At 43.0% G+C, this 15,152-nt stretch overlaps 6 non-coding genes and 3 pseudogenes across 6 annotated transcripts; all 9 read left to right on the forward strand.

Moving 5' to 3' along the window:
* The first annotated feature begins 294 nt into the window (after nt 1-294).
* Nucleotides 295-413, forward strand: LOC140868108 (5S ribosomal RNA). Its single transcript, XR_012145541.1, has one exon. It is a non-coding gene; the product is annotated as a 5S ribosomal RNA (ribosomal RNA).
* A 502-nt stretch (nt 414-915) lies between these two features.
* On the forward strand, nt 916-1,034 carry LOC140868011 (5S ribosomal RNA). Its single transcript, XR_012145448.1, has one exon. It is a non-coding gene; the product is annotated as a 5S ribosomal RNA (ribosomal RNA).
* A 398-nt stretch (nt 1,035-1,432) lies between these two features.
* Nucleotides 1,433-1,551, forward strand: LOC140868776 (5S ribosomal RNA). Its single transcript, XR_012146177.1, has one exon. It is a non-coding gene; the product is annotated as a 5S ribosomal RNA (ribosomal RNA).
* A 402-nt stretch (nt 1,552-1,953) lies between these two features.
* Nucleotides 1,954-2,072, forward strand: LOC140868259 (5S ribosomal RNA). The gene has a single exon (XR_012145685.1). It is a non-coding gene; the product is annotated as a 5S ribosomal RNA (ribosomal RNA).
* Nucleotides 2,073-2,471: 399 nt separating this feature from the next.
* LOC140869609 (5S ribosomal RNA) lies at nt 2,472-2,590 on the forward strand (annotated as a pseudogene).
* A 786-nt stretch (nt 2,591-3,376) lies between these two features.
* On the forward strand, nt 3,377-3,495 carry LOC140868911 (5S ribosomal RNA). Its single transcript, XR_012146309.1, has one exon. It is a non-coding gene; the product is annotated as a 5S ribosomal RNA (ribosomal RNA).
* A 399-nt stretch (nt 3,496-3,894) lies between these two features.
* On the forward strand, nt 3,895-4,013 carry LOC140869797 (5S ribosomal RNA; annotated as a pseudogene).
* A 9,790-nt stretch (nt 4,014-13,803) lies between these two features.
* LOC140869221 (5S ribosomal RNA) lies at nt 13,804-13,922 on the forward strand. Its single transcript, XR_012146606.1, has one exon. It is a non-coding gene; the product is annotated as a 5S ribosomal RNA (ribosomal RNA).
* Nucleotides 13,923-14,321: 399 nt separating this feature from the next.
* On the forward strand, nt 14,322-14,440 carry LOC140869416 (5S ribosomal RNA; annotated as a pseudogene).
* Nucleotides 14,441-15,152: the final 712 nt, after the last annotated feature.

The following is a 15,152-nucleotide window of genomic DNA, read 5'->3' on the forward strand; positions in this document are numbered from 1 at the left end:
TATACTGAATCACATGACATGGACATGCGATGTGAGTGACGCGGGCCGCTTTGGTGGGTCCCAGCGCGCCTTAAGGGAAAAATGACCCAATAGAAAATCTACGTGTTGGAATTTGTGCGACTTCATCTGTTAGACCGAGATGCGCGCTATAGGTATCGAGACGAGCTTTGCGTGAGCAGGGTGAAGCTCCCGTAACTCTCAGCCGATCGAAAGTTATGTCCGTTTGAAAGTGCAGCGCCTGTTCCTCCGATCCGCAATTCGAGAGACAAAACAACAAAGAATTCATTCACTGTTGGGTACGATCATACCAGCACTAATTCACTGGATCCCATCAGAACTCCGAAGTTAAGCGTGCTTGGGCGAGAGCAGTACTAGGATGGGTGACCCCTTGGAAAGTCCTCGTGTTGCACCCCTTTTTCATTAATTTTTTTTTATTACTCGTACTTCTTGTTCCTCCGATTCCTCTCCGTCCTATTCCCGACTCTTTCAGTCTAATCTTTGAATATAAAAGATGCAATAGAATAAATCACACGACGTGGATGTGCGATCTGGGTGACGCGGGCTGATTTGGTGTGTCCCAGCGCGCCCTACGGGAAAAACGAACTGAAATACCATCTCCGAGTTGGAATTTGAGCGTCTCCGTCTCTTAGACCAAGATGTGCGCTGTAGGTATCGAGACGAGCTTTGCGTGAGACGTGAGATCTGGGTTATGCGGGCCGCTTTGGTGGGTCCCAGTGCACCCTACGGGAAAAACGACCAGAAAGACCATCTCCGGGTTGGAATTTGAGATTTTTCGTCTCTTAGACTAAGATGCGCGTTGTAGGTATCAGGTCGAGCTTCGCGTTTGAAAGTGCAGCGCCTGTTCCTTCGATCCGCAATTCGAGAAACAAAACAATAAAGAATTCATTCACTGTTGGGTGCAATCATACCAGCACTATTGCATCGGATCCCATCAGAACTCCGAATTTAAGCGTGCTTGGGCGAGATCTGTACTAGGATGGGTGACCACCTGGGAAGTCCTCGTGTTGCACCCTTTTTAATTAATTTCTTTTTTATTACTCGTACTTCTTGTTCCTCCGATTCTTCTCCGTCCTATTCCCGACTCCTTCAGTTCAATCCACGGATAGAAATGATGCAATAGACTGAATCACATGATGTGGACCTGCGATCTGAGTGACGCGGGCCACTTCGGTGGGTCCCAGTGCGCCCTACGGGAAAAATGACCCGAAAGACCATCTCCGGTTTGGAATTTGTGCGTCTCCGTCTCTTAGACCGAGATGCGCGCTGTAGGTATCGAGAAGAGCTTCGCGTGAGCAGGCTGAAGCTCCCGTAACTCTCAACCAATCAAAAGTTATGTCCGTTTGAAAGTGCAGCCCCTGTTCCTCCGATCCGCAATTCGAGAGACAAAACAACAAAGATTTCATTCACTGTTAGGTGCGATAATACCAACATTAATGCAACGGATCCCATCAGAACTCCGAAGTTAAGCGTGTCTGGGAGAGAACAGTACTAGGATGGGTGACCTCCTGGGAAGTCCTCGTGTTGCACCCCTTTTTCATTAATTTCTTTTTTTATTACTCATACTTCTTGTTCCTCCGATTCCTCGCCGTCCTATTTTCCTGATTCTTTCAGTCCAATCCGCGGATATAAAAGATTTAATAGACTGAATCACACGACGTGGACGTGCGATCTGGATGACGCGGGCTGCATCGGTGGGTCCCAGCGTGCCCTACGGGAAAAACGACCCAAAAGATCATCTCCGGGTTGAAATTTGTGCGTCTCCGTCTCTTAGACTGAGATGCGTGCTATAGGTATCGAGACGAGCTTTGCATGAGCATGCTGAAGCTCCCGTAACTCTCAGCCGATCGAAAGTTATGTCCGTTTGAAAGTGAAGCGCCTGTTACTCCGATCCGCAATTCGAGAGACAAAACAACAAAGAATTCATTCTCTGTCGCGTGCGATCATTCCAGCACTTATGAACCGGATCCCATCAGAACTCCGAAGTTAAGCGTGCTTGGGCAAGAGCAGTACTAGGATGGGTGACCCCTTGGGAAGTCCTCGTGTTGCACCCCTTTTTCATTAATTTCTTTTTTATTACTCGTACTTCTTGTTCCTCTGATTCCTCGCCGTCCTTTTCCCGACTCTTACAGTCCAATCCTCAAATTTAAAAAATGCAATAAACTTAATCACATGACGTAGACGTGCGATCTGGGTGATGCGGGCCGCTTCGGTGGGTCCCAGCGCGACCTACAGGAAAAACGACCCGAAATAACATCTCCGGGTTGGAATTTGTGCGTCTCCATCTCTTAGACCGAGATGCGCGATGTAGGTATCGAAACGAGTTTCACGTGAGCAGGATGAAGCTCCCGTAACTCTCAGCCGATCGAAAGTTATGTTCGTTTGAAAGTGCAGCGCCTGTTCCTCCGATCCGTAATTCGAGATACAAAACAACAAAGAATTCATTCATTGTTGGGTGCGATCATACCAGCACTAATGCACCATATCCCTTTAGAACATCAAAGTTAAGCGTGCTTGGGCGAGGGCAGTATTAGGATGAGTGACCTCGTGGAAAGTCCTCGTGTTGTACCCATTTTTCATTAATTTCTTTTTTTATTACTCATAATTCTTGTTCCTCCGATTCCACGACGTCCTATTCTGGACTCTTTCAGTCCAATCCGCAGATAAAAAATATGCAATAGACTAAATTACATGACGTGGACAAGAGATCGGGGTGACGCGGGCCGCTTCAGTGGGTCCCAGCGCGCTCTACGGGAAAAACAACTAGAAAGACCATCTCCGGGTTGGAATTTGAGATTTTTCGTCTCTTAGACTGAGATGCGCATTGTAGGTATCGATTCGAGCTTCGCGTTTGAAAGTGCAGCGCCTATTCCTGCGATCCGCAATTCGAGAGGCAAAACAATAATGAATTCTGAACTAGGATGGGTGACCACCTGGGAAGTCCTCGTGTTGCACACCTTTTTTATTAATTTCTTTTTTTATTACTCGTACTTCTTGTTCCTCCGATTCCTCGCCTTCCTATTCCCGACTCTTTCAGTCCAATCCGCGGATAGAAATGATGCAATAGACTGAATCACATGACGTGGACGTGCGATCTGGGTGACGCGGGCCGCTTCGGTGGGTCCCAGCGCGCCCTACGAGAAAAATGACCCAAAAGACCATCACCGGGTTGGAATTTGTGCGTCTTCATCTCTTATACCGAGATGCATGCTATAGTTATCGAGACGAGCTTTGCGTGAGCAGGTTGAAGCTCCCGTAACTCTCAGCCGATCGAAAGTTATGTCCGTTTGAAAGTGCATCACCTGTTCCTCCGATCCACAATTCGAAAGACAAAACAACAAAGAATTCATTCACTGTTGGGTGCGATCATACCAGCACTACTGCACCGGATACCATCAGAACTCCGAAGTTATGCGTGCTTGGGCAAGAGCAGTACTAGGATGGGTGATCTCCTAGGAAGTTCTCGTGTTGCACCCCTTTTTCAGTAATTTTTTTTTCATTAATCGTACTTATTGTTCCTCCGATTCCTCGCCGTCTTATTCCTGACTCTTACAGTCCAATTCTCGGATAAAAAAGATTCAATAGACTTTATCACACGACGTGGACGTGCGATAAGGGTGACGCGGGCCGCTTCGGTGAGTCCCAGCGCGCCCTACGGGAAAAATGACCCAAAAGACAATCTCCGGGTTGGAAAATGTGCGTCTTTGTCTCTTAGACCGAGATGCGCGCTATAGGTATTGAGACAAGCTTTGCGTGAGCAGGCTGAAGCTCCCGTAACTCTCAGTCGATCAAAATTTATGTCCGTTTGAAAGTGAAGCGCCTGTTCCTTCGATCCACAATTCGAGAGACAAAACAACAAAGAATTCATTCACTGTCGGGTGCAATCATACCTGCACTAATGCACTGGATCCCATCAGAACTTTGAAGTTAAGCGTTCTTGGGGAAGAGCAAAACTAGGATGGGTGAACCCTTGGGAAGTCTACGTGTTGCACCCATTTTTCATTAATTTCTTTTTTTATTACTCATACTTCTTGTTCCTTCGATTCCTCGCAGTCCTATTCCCGACTCTTACAGTCCAATCCTCGGATAGAAAACATGCAATAGACTGAATCACATGACGTAGACGTGCGATCTGGGTGACGCGGGCCACTTCGGTGGGTCCCAGCAAGCCCTACGGGAAAAATGACCCAAAATACCTGTTGGAAAACTGGCGAGTTCCCAGACCATTTACGATTGATACCCAGTGCAGCGGAAGTTTAAAAATTTTTCATGGAACGTTTCCATGGTATGGGTATCAACCGTTCATCGATTGAATTACGTGTGTGTAAAATTTAAATAACAATTAAATAAATTTTACCTCAAATCTCGCAACGAGATTAATGGACACCAACAGAACAATTCTGCTCTTGTTGTCTCTCCCTGGAACCGATGAACGCCTTCAATCAGGTCCACGAACAGAGGTTTAATCCCTCTGATAGATTGCACTAGAAAATCTATCAGAAGTTTTCTGCGAAGAGAATACACGAATTTGATTCGTTATTCCTTACTGCGATTCAAAATCACAGACCGGAATTTCTCAGACAGAGAGGGAGGGGGGCGACGGCCAAGCCTGAGAGAGGGGCTAGGGTTTCGATTTTTTTTCTCTCAAAATTATGAGCTATCGTGTGTAATTTCTGTACTGAAAAAACTTATTTATAATGCAGGCCACTAACACCTTAGGGCCCATTAGTCATAAGCTGGGGCCCGACAAGCAAAGCCCGCTCGTTCAGAAATTAATATAAAATTCATCGTGACTCCGATTGATGAAACGATTTCACCAATGTGCACAGAAACCATTTCTGCACGTTTTAAAGTCAAAATAAATTTTCCTGAATCCGAATTCAGTGGTTTCCAAAAATGTCCATCCCTATGTCATTTTAGGAAATCCTACTCCCTTACTCTTATTTAAGAAGTCCAACTTCTTTATTCATTAAATTTAACTCTTTAAATTTAACTATCTCAACGGGGATTAAAACTCCATTACACTGTGTGACCCTCAATGGTTCAGGGATACAGCTAGCCGTGGGCTCACAACTCCTTGTGACTCGGAACAACACTTTCCGACTTGCCCAACGAATCATGGTAAAGCGCCTAGCAACATCGCCCCATGATTCCCTAGGTATCACTGATAGTGCCTACAAGAACCAGTAGATTTTGGTTAGCGTACAGTACGGTCCCTTCATCCAAATATCCCGATCGAATCAACAACCATTGGTATATCGAGAGTCGCTCAAGATTCGATAACTATGCAATGCATCTTGAAGATCAAATTAGTGACATCGCATGTGCTACTAAGAAACCATTTCTTAAATCACATCAAGTACTCTGGCCAGAGATTTGTCACACTAATATCTCCTCAGATCGCATAGGATATCCACACTCGCAAGTATGTGGTGAATCCTTGACAACAATGCATTGACTCCTATATGTGTCGTAACTGTACCCAATCTCGACACCTGATGACCCCCTCAGAGTCGGTAAACGAGTCAAAGCACAGTACTAGCATATAGAGTCTCCATGATGTTTCAAGTCGTAAGGACTAATGGTGTACAACCAAAACCGCGGACTTTATCCACTCGATAAGTGATAACCACTTGGAAAGTCCGGATAGGGTAGTTCGACTATTCATCCTATGAATATCCATTTGCATGCTTCGAACATCTCCATGTTCCCTACCAATGAAACGTGGTACTCCGCATCGCAAATGCTAGTCTCAAACTCGAGCGATCCTTATCCTTATTATCGGACGGCTCAATCGACTAGGAACGGTTTTAGAATATACAGTGACTATAAGATGTATTTCATGATAGACATCTCCATGTTCTACCACATCTTACATACACTATAGTATATTCAAGGTCTTTATCAAAACAACAATAGTATATCACAATATAACAATATGAAGTAATATAAAGTCATTGCCATAAAAGTGTAAATAATATTAAACAAAAGATTGTTTATACAAAGAGTCAACAAAGCCCATAGCCACACAGTTGGCTCACTGGGCACCCACTCTTACAATCTCCCACTTGCCCTATAGCCAACTAGTCATACTACGTAGACCCATTGCTTCGCGATGTTTGTCAAACAATGGTCCTGGCAAAGGCTTAGTAAGTGGATCAGCGATATTGTCTGCAGAGGCCACTCGTTCGACACTGATGTCTCCTCTTTCCACAATCTCCCGGATTATGTGGTATTTCCTCAGTACGTGTTTGGATCTTTGATGAGACCTTGGTTCCTTTGCTTGAGCAACGGCACCCGTGTTGTCGCAGTACACCGGGACTGGACCAACAAATTCAGGAATGACGCCCAACTCTTGGACGAAATTCCTCATCCAAACGGCCTCTTTAGCAGCAGCTGATGCTGCAATGTATTCAGCCTCAGTGGTGGAATCCGCTGTGGTGTCCTGCTTGGAACTCTTCCAAGAGACAGCACCACCATTGAGCATGAACACAAATCCAGAGGTTGACTTCGAGTCATCCACATCACTTTGGAAGCTAGAGTCGGTATAGCCTTCCAATTTGAGTTCTCGTCCTCCATAAACCATGAACATATTCTTAGTCCTTCGCAAGTACTTAAGAATGTCCTTCACGGCTTTCCAATGCATTTGACCAGGATTAGACTGATATCTGCTCGTGACACTCAGAGCAAATGCTACATCCGGTCTGGTAGATATCATCCCATACATGATACTACCTATAGCTGACGCATATGGTACATGTGTCATATTCTCTATCTCTGCATCAGTCTTGGGACACATAGACTTGGATAGAGAAACTCCATGACACATGGGTAGATGTCCTCTCTTGGACCCATCCATTGAAAACCGTTTCAATATGGTATCGATGTAGGTTGATTGAGTGAGTCCTATCATTCTCTTAGATCTATCCCTATAGATCTGTATCCCAAGAATGTAGGATGCCTCACCCAAATCCTTCATCGAAAATCTACCTGATAACCATATCTTTGTTGACTGCAACATCCCTACATCATTCCCAATGAGTAGGATGTCATCAACATAAAGTACTAAGAATGTCACCGCATCCTTAACTACTTTCTTGTACACGCAAGGTTCCTCCGGGTTCTTGATGAAACCAAAGTCTTTAATTGTTTCATCAAATTTCTGGTTCCAACTTCTTGATGCTTGTTTTAGACCATAAATTGATCTCTGAAGCTTGCATACCTTATGCTCGCTTCCCATGGATGTGTACCCCTCAGGCTGCTTCATATAGATTTCTTCCTTAATGTCTCCATTAAGAAAAGCAGTCTTCACATCCATTTGCCATATCTCATAGTCATACCATGCAGCTATGGCAATAAGGATTCTTATGGACTTGAACATTGCAACTGGTGAAAAAGTTTCGTCATAGTCAACTCCTTGCCTTTGAGTATAACCTTTAGCCACCAATCGCGCCTTGTAGGTCAATACCTTACCATCAGGCCCAAGCTTTCTTTTGTAGATCCATTTACACCCTATTGGAACAATTCCATCGGGAGGATCCACTAAAGTCCAGACTTGGTTAGTATGCATCGAATCCAATTCTGATTGCATAGCTTCAAGCCATAAATTCGAATCCGCATCAGAAATTGCTTCCTTGAAGCTTCTTGGATCACATCCAATGTCGGGTTCATCTTGACCCTCTTCAAGAAGAAGACCATATCGAACTGGAGGTCTAGAAGTCCTCTCGGATCTTCTAGGTGCAGGCGTGTCCAGCAATGGTTCCTGAGGTGTGGGATCGTTATTTTGTATTTCGGGTTCTTCTCGAACTTCTTCGAGTTCCATCATCTCGCCTTTCTTATCCAATAAGAACTCCTTCTCCAAGAAGGTGGCATTCCGTGAAACAAACACCTTTGTTTCAGCAGGATAATAGAAATAATATCCGATTGAATTCTTCGGATACCCCACAAAATAACACAAGCTGGATCGACTATCCAACTTATCTCCCACTGTCCGCTTCACGTAAGCAGGACATCCCCAAATCCTCAAGTATGAATACTTAGGAGCTTTGCCATTCCATAACTCGTATGGTGTTTTGTCCACTGCTTTAGTGTGGACGTTGTTCAACAACAATACCGCCGTTTCAAGCGCATAGCCCCAAAACGAAGGTGGAAGCTCAGTGAAGCTCATCATAGATCGAACCATGTCCAACAAAGTTCGATTACGACGCTCCGATACACCATTAAGCTGTGGTGTCATAGGAGGAGTCCACTGAGAGAGAATCCCATTCTCTTTTAGATAGTCCAAAAACTCGGTACTCAAGTATTCTCCACCTCGATCCGATCGAAGTGCTTTAATACTTTTACCTAGCTTGTTTTCTACTTCAGCCTTGAATTCTTTGAACTTTTCAAATGCTTCAGACTTATATTTCATTAAATATAAATACCCATACCTAGAATAATCGTCAGTAAAGGTAATGAAGTAGGTGTGGCCATATTGAGTCCCAACTCTAAATGGTCCACAAACATCTGTATGGATCAAATCCAACAGATTTTGACTACGCTCAGGTTTCCCCTTAAAAGGAGATTTAGTCATTTTCCCTTTTAGGCAGGATTCACAAGTAGGTAGAGAGTTAATATCAGACATATCAAACATGCCCTCTCCCACTAGCTTGTTCATCCTCCTTGAGGAAATATGACCTAGTCTAGCGTGCCAAAGGTTTGCCGGGTTTTGACTATCGATTTTCCTTTTGTTTGTTGTCGCCGGTTTGTCAATACAATTTACTGGAACGTCTTTTAGTTTTAAATTGTATAGATCGTTTTCAAGTTGTCCATTTCCAATTAAACATTCATTCTTGTAAATATTGCAAATCCCATTCACAAAATTACAAGAATAACCATCTCTATCAAGCATAGAAATAGAAATAATGTTTTTAATTAAATCTGGCACAAATAAAACATCTCTCAACAATAATTTAAAACCATTCTGCAAAATCAAACAAACATCTCCAATGGCCGTAGCTTCAACTCTGGAACCATTCCCGAGCCTCAGCTGGGTCTCACCCATTCTAAGCCTGCGACTTCTTGTCATCACCTGCAAATCATTGCAAATGTGAGATCCACATCCGGTATCCAATACCCAAGAAGTTGTATTAAGTGACATGTTTATTTCGATATAGAACATACCCTTTGCAGTTCCCAACTGCTCAAGATACTCCTTGCAGTTGCGCTTCCAATGACCCGGCTTCTTGCAGTAATGGCAAACATCCTTGGATTTTCCATCGTTTGAAGCCTTTGTCTTTTGCTTCTTCTCGGGTTGCACTTTCTTTGGTGGGGCAGAACGTTTCTTGCCCTTCATACTTGGCCCCTTCTTAGCAGAAGATGAGGAGCCCACCAAGAAAGCTGGCTTATCCTTCTTAAGTGTGGATTCATATGTAACGAGCATATTGACCATCTCTTCAAGGGTGGCCTCTATCTTGTTCATATTAAAATTTATCACGAATCCATCAAATGAAGAAGGAAGAGATAGAAGCAGCAAGTCCACATTGAGTTCATGCTCCAACACCAAATCAAGGGTCGCTAACTTCTGTATGAGCCAAATCACTCGTACCCCATGATCACGGACCGAAGTCCCTTCACGCATGCGGCACGTCATCAACTCCTTAACAGCAGAGAACCTTTCAGCCCTCGACTGAGCCCCAAAAAGTTCCTTGAGTTGCGTGTGAATGTCAGCAGCATTCACCGTGTCCTCAAATCGCCTCTGGAGTTCATCAGACATCGAGGCTTGCATATAGCATTTGGTCTTGATGTCATGGTCACACCATGCATCAAGTTTGGCCAATTCCTCCGGACTTATGTCAGCTGGTGCTTCCTTCGGAGGTGCTTTCTCTAACACGTAGAGCATTTTCTCCGAAGTTAAGACAATCTTCAACTTCCGGAACCATTCCGTATAGTTGGCGCCAGTCAGCTTGTTTTGTTCGAGGATCGAGAATAAAGGATTTCGCGAATTCATTGTATGAAATACTGAAAAGGAAAAACAGACATATATCAATGATTGTTTAACAATTTACTAAGACATAAAATAGGCGAATTTAATTTTATGAATCTCACTCCCACTATTTTAACGATTTCACCACCCTCTAGTGAAAACGGGAAACTTTTTCCTTAGTGAGAACATGGAGTCCAATTGACAAACTTATGGTCCCGAATAATATCAGCCAACCATAATTCTCAAAAGGTAGAGCCCAATTGCTTCCAAAGCAACCCCCATGTATTTACCTCATGTCCAATAAGGGCCCAATAATATGACGCCGTTTAAAGTGACATGTCAAGATGACCCATCAATATTAAGTTGTGATGGACGGTCGCCATGTGGATCCCCCAATAATATGAGCCGATCCCATGGGAGTTCCACCCAACTTACAACATTTGTCGATCCAATGTACAGCTTTTCGACGAACGGGCCCCCCCAATAATATGAGCCGGACCGTATCCGCGGGTAGCATCACATACATTGACCGTTGATGGAAGGTAGGAACATTTAAACAATATTTAAATTTCCTTTATTTATCTTGATATAAATTTTAAATCATATTTAAAATGAGGGATTTTATTTATAAAAATATTTGTCTCATCATATTTAATTTATTGCATGCATTGCCGGATTCACGCAATTTATGTCTAAACATGCATACAATCATAATATCACATATTATATAGGATGATCGATTCCATTTCTAATTGACCCGTGGTTGCCAATCACGGGTCTTAGTCCAATCCTAGGTAATATGCAGTATGCAAATGCAATCCTATTACATATGCTTCCAATTTACATTTCTTCAGTCTTCATTGTCTGCTGGGCCCACCATCTTCAAATCTTGATCTCCCACTAAATCTAATGTATTTACAATTAAATAACAATGACAAGTAGGGGATACATTTTTAGGGGGTGGGAACGGGCTATAAACCAAGCCCACTTTTATTACATATGACATTCATATCGGGCCATAAACCAGGCCCATTAATAAAACCAACAACAATAAAGACAAAATGTAAATTCCTAACATACACCTACAAAATTGGTCATGGCAATCGATCATCCTTATCCAATAACTTTTAATTCAAAATTAATTTATTGGATAACATGCTGTGGCAATTCAAATTTAAACAAGATAAAATCATATTTTATATATAAAATCACATTTCACATATAAAATCATATTTTATCTCCATATCAAATAAAATCATATTTTATCTATAAAATCCAATTTTACAAATAAAATCATATTTTATCTAATATATTATAAGATCATATCTTATCATCAATTGTACCAAAATAATCGATTTCAAAATTCAATTTACGGATAAAATATTAAAATTTTCCAAAAATTCAAATTTATCCAAAATCAATTTTAAAATTTACGGACTCGAACAATTCGATCCGAAATCTCGTGAACCAATCAAAAACAATTTTTGACCGGACCAAAAATAAAATTTTAAATATTAAAATTAATAAAAATATAATTTTTTTCCCGCGGGCCACCCGGGACACTCCCGGGTTGGCCCGCACCCGGGGCGCAACAATTGCTGCCCCACCGGGCAGCGATCCAATCGCTGCCCGGGTTTTGCCCCGAAAAAATTTTTTTTTATTAAAAATATTTATTTTGTTTCATAAACCGAGACTCAAAAATTTTGTACAATTGATTATTCAATCGATTGATCTGAGCAACCTGGCTCTGATACCACTGTTGGAAAACTGGCGAGTTCCCAGACCATTTACGATTGATACCCAGTGCAGCGGAAGTTTAAAAATTTTTCATGGAACGTTTCCATGGTATGGGTATCAACCGTTCATCGATTGAATTACGTGTGTGTAAAATTTAAATAACAATTAAATAAATTTTACCTCAAATCTCGCAACGAGATTAATGGACACCAACAGAACAATTCTGCTCTTGTTGTCTCTCCCTGGAACCGATGAACGCCTTCAATCAGGTCCACGAACAGAGGTTTAATCCCTCTGATAGATTGCACTAGAAAATCTATCAGAAGTTTTCTGCGAAGAGAATACACGAATTTGATTCGTTATTCCTTACTGCGATTCAAAATCACAGACCGGAATTTCTCAGACAGAGAGGGAGGGGGGCGACGGCCAAGCCTGAGAGAGGGGCTAGGGTTTCGATTTTTTTTCTCTCAAAATTATGAGCTATCGTGTGTAATTTCTGTACTGAAAAAACTTATTTATAATGCAGGCCACTAACACCTTAGGGCCCATTAGTCATAAGCTGGGGCCCGACAAGCAAAGCCCGCTCGTTCAGAAATTAATATAAAATTCATCGTGACTCCGATTGATGAAACGATTTCACCAATGTGCACAGAAACCATTTCTGCACGTTTTAAAGTCAAAATAAATTTTCCTGAATCCGAATTCAGTGGTTTCCAAAAATGTCCATCCCTATGTCATTTTAGAAATCCTACTCCCTTACTCTTATTTAAGAAGTCCAACTTCTTTATTCATTAAATTTAACTCTTTAAATTTAACTATCTCAACGGGGATTAAAACTCCATTACACTGTGTGACCCTCAATGGTTCAGGGATACAGCTAGCCGTGGGCTCACAACTCCTTGTGACTCGGAACAACACTTTCCGACTTGCCCAACGAATCATGGTAAAGCGCCTAGCAACATCGCCCCATGATTCCCTAGGTATCACTGATAGTGCCTACAAGAACCAGTAGATTTTGGTTAGCGTACAGTACGGTCCCTTCATCCAAATATCCCGATCGAATCAACAACCATTGGTATATCGAGAGTCGCTCAAGATTCGATAACTATGCAATGCATCTTGAAGATCAAATTAGTGACATCGCATGTGCTACTAAGAAACCATTTCTTAAATCACATCAAGTACTCTGGCCAGAGATTTGTCACACTAATATCTCCTCAGATCGCATAGGATATCCACACTCGCAAGTATGTGGTGAATCCTTGACAACAATGCATTGACTCCTATATGTGTCGTAACTGTACCCAATCTCGACACCTGATGACCCCCTCAGAGTCGGTAAACGAGTCAAAGCACAGTACTAGCATATAGAGTCTCCAGGATGTTTCAAGTCGTAAGGACTAATGGTGTACAACCAAAACCGCGGACTTTATCCACTCGATAAGTGATAACCACTTGGAAAGTCCGGATAGGGTAGTTCGACTATTCATCCTATGAATATCCATTTGCATGCTTCGAACATCTCCATGTTCCCTACCAATGAAACGTGGTACTCCGCATCGCAAATGCTAGTCTCAAACTCGAGCGATCCTTATCCTTATTATCGGACGGCTCAATCGACTAGGAACGGTTTTAGAATATACAGTGACTATAAGATGTATTTCATGATAGACATCTCCATGTTCTACCACATCTTACATACACTATAGTATATTCAAGGTCTTTATCAAAACAACAATAGTATATCACAATATAACAATATGAAGTAATATAAAGTCATTGCCATAAAAGTGTAAATAATATTAAACAAAAGATTGTTTATACAAAGAGTCAACAAAGCCCATAGCCACACAGTTGGCTCACTGGGCACCCACTCTTACAATACCATCTTCGGGTTGGAATTTGTGCGTCTCCGTATCTTAGACCGAGATGCGCGCTGTAGGTATCAAAACGAGCTTCGCATGAGCAGGCTGAAGCTCCCGTAACTCTCAGTAGATCAAAAGTTATGTTCGTTTGAAAGTGAAGCGCCTGTTCCTCCGATCCGCAATTCGAGAGACAAAACAACAAAGAATTCATTCACTGTTAGGTGCGATCATTACAGCACTAATACACCGGATCCCATCAGAACTCCGGTGTTAAGCGTGCTTAGGCGAGAGAAGTACTGGGATGGGTGACCACCTAGGAATTTCTTGTGTTGCACCCCTTTTTCATTAATTTTTTTTTTATTACTCGTACTTCTTGTTCCTCCGATTCCTAGCCATCCTATTCCCGACACTTTCAGTCCAATCCGCAGATAGAAATGATGCAATAAACTGAATCACATGACGTGGACGTCTGATCTGGGTGACGCGGGCCGCTTCGGTGGGTCCCAGTGCGCCCTACGAGAAAAACGACCCGAAAGACCATCTTTGGGTTGGAATTTGTGCGTCTTCATCTCTTAGACCGAGATGCGAACTATAGGTATCGAGATGAGCTTCGCGTGAGCAGGCTGAAGCTCCCGTAACTCTCAGCCGATCGAAAGTTATGTCCGTTTGAAAGTGCAGCGCCTGTTCCTCCGATCCGCAATTCGAAAGACAAAACAACAAAGAATTCAATCACTGTTGGGTGCGATCATACCAGCACTAATGCACCCGTTACCATCAAAACTCCGAAGTTAAGCGTGCTTGGGCGAGAGCAGTTCTAAGGTGGGTGACCCCCTGGGAAGTCCTCGTGTTGCACCTATTTTTCATTAATTTCTTTTTTTTATTACTCGTACTTATTGTTCCTCCGATTCCTCGTCGTCCTATTCCTGACTCTTACAGTCCAATCCTTGGATAGAAAAGATTCAATAGACTGAATCACACGACTTGGACGTGAGATCTGGGTGACGTGGGCCGCTTCGGTGGGTCCCAGCGCGCCCTATGGGAAAAAAGACCAGAAATACCATCTCCGGGTTGGAATTTGTGCGTCTCCGTCTCTTAGACCGAGATGCGCGCCATAGGTTTTGGAGGCGAGCTTCGCGTGAGCAGACTGAATCTCCCGTAACTCTCAGCCGATCGAAAGTTATGTCCGTTTGAAAGTGCAGCGCCTGTTCCTCCGATCCGCAATTCGAGAGACAAAACAACAAAGAATTCATTCACTGTTGGGTGTGATCATACCAGCACTAATGCACCGGATCCCATTAGAACTCCGAAGTTAAGCGTTCTTGGGCGAGAGCAGTACTGTAGTAACCCGTAACCCAATAAAGAGATTACGGAAATTATATTTAAATTTCAAATTTTTGGATGGCCCGATGAGAAGACCGGAGGATCCAAAGACGTTCGGACGATCCAAAGTGATGTTCGGAGGCTCTGATCGCGTTCGGACGGTCCGTCGGCAGGATCGGATGGCCCAAACCGGGTTAGGGCTTACGTCATCGAATACGTCAGCAAGGTGACATCATGGCTGACGTCAC

This window comes from Henckelia pumila, chromosome 4, assembly GCF_033568475.1.
Source record: "Henckelia pumila isolate YLH828 chromosome 4, ASM3356847v2, whole genome shotgun sequence".
Classification (NCBI taxonomy): domain Eukaryota; kingdom Viridiplantae; phylum Streptophyta; class Magnoliopsida; order Lamiales; family Gesneriaceae; genus Henckelia; species Henckelia pumila.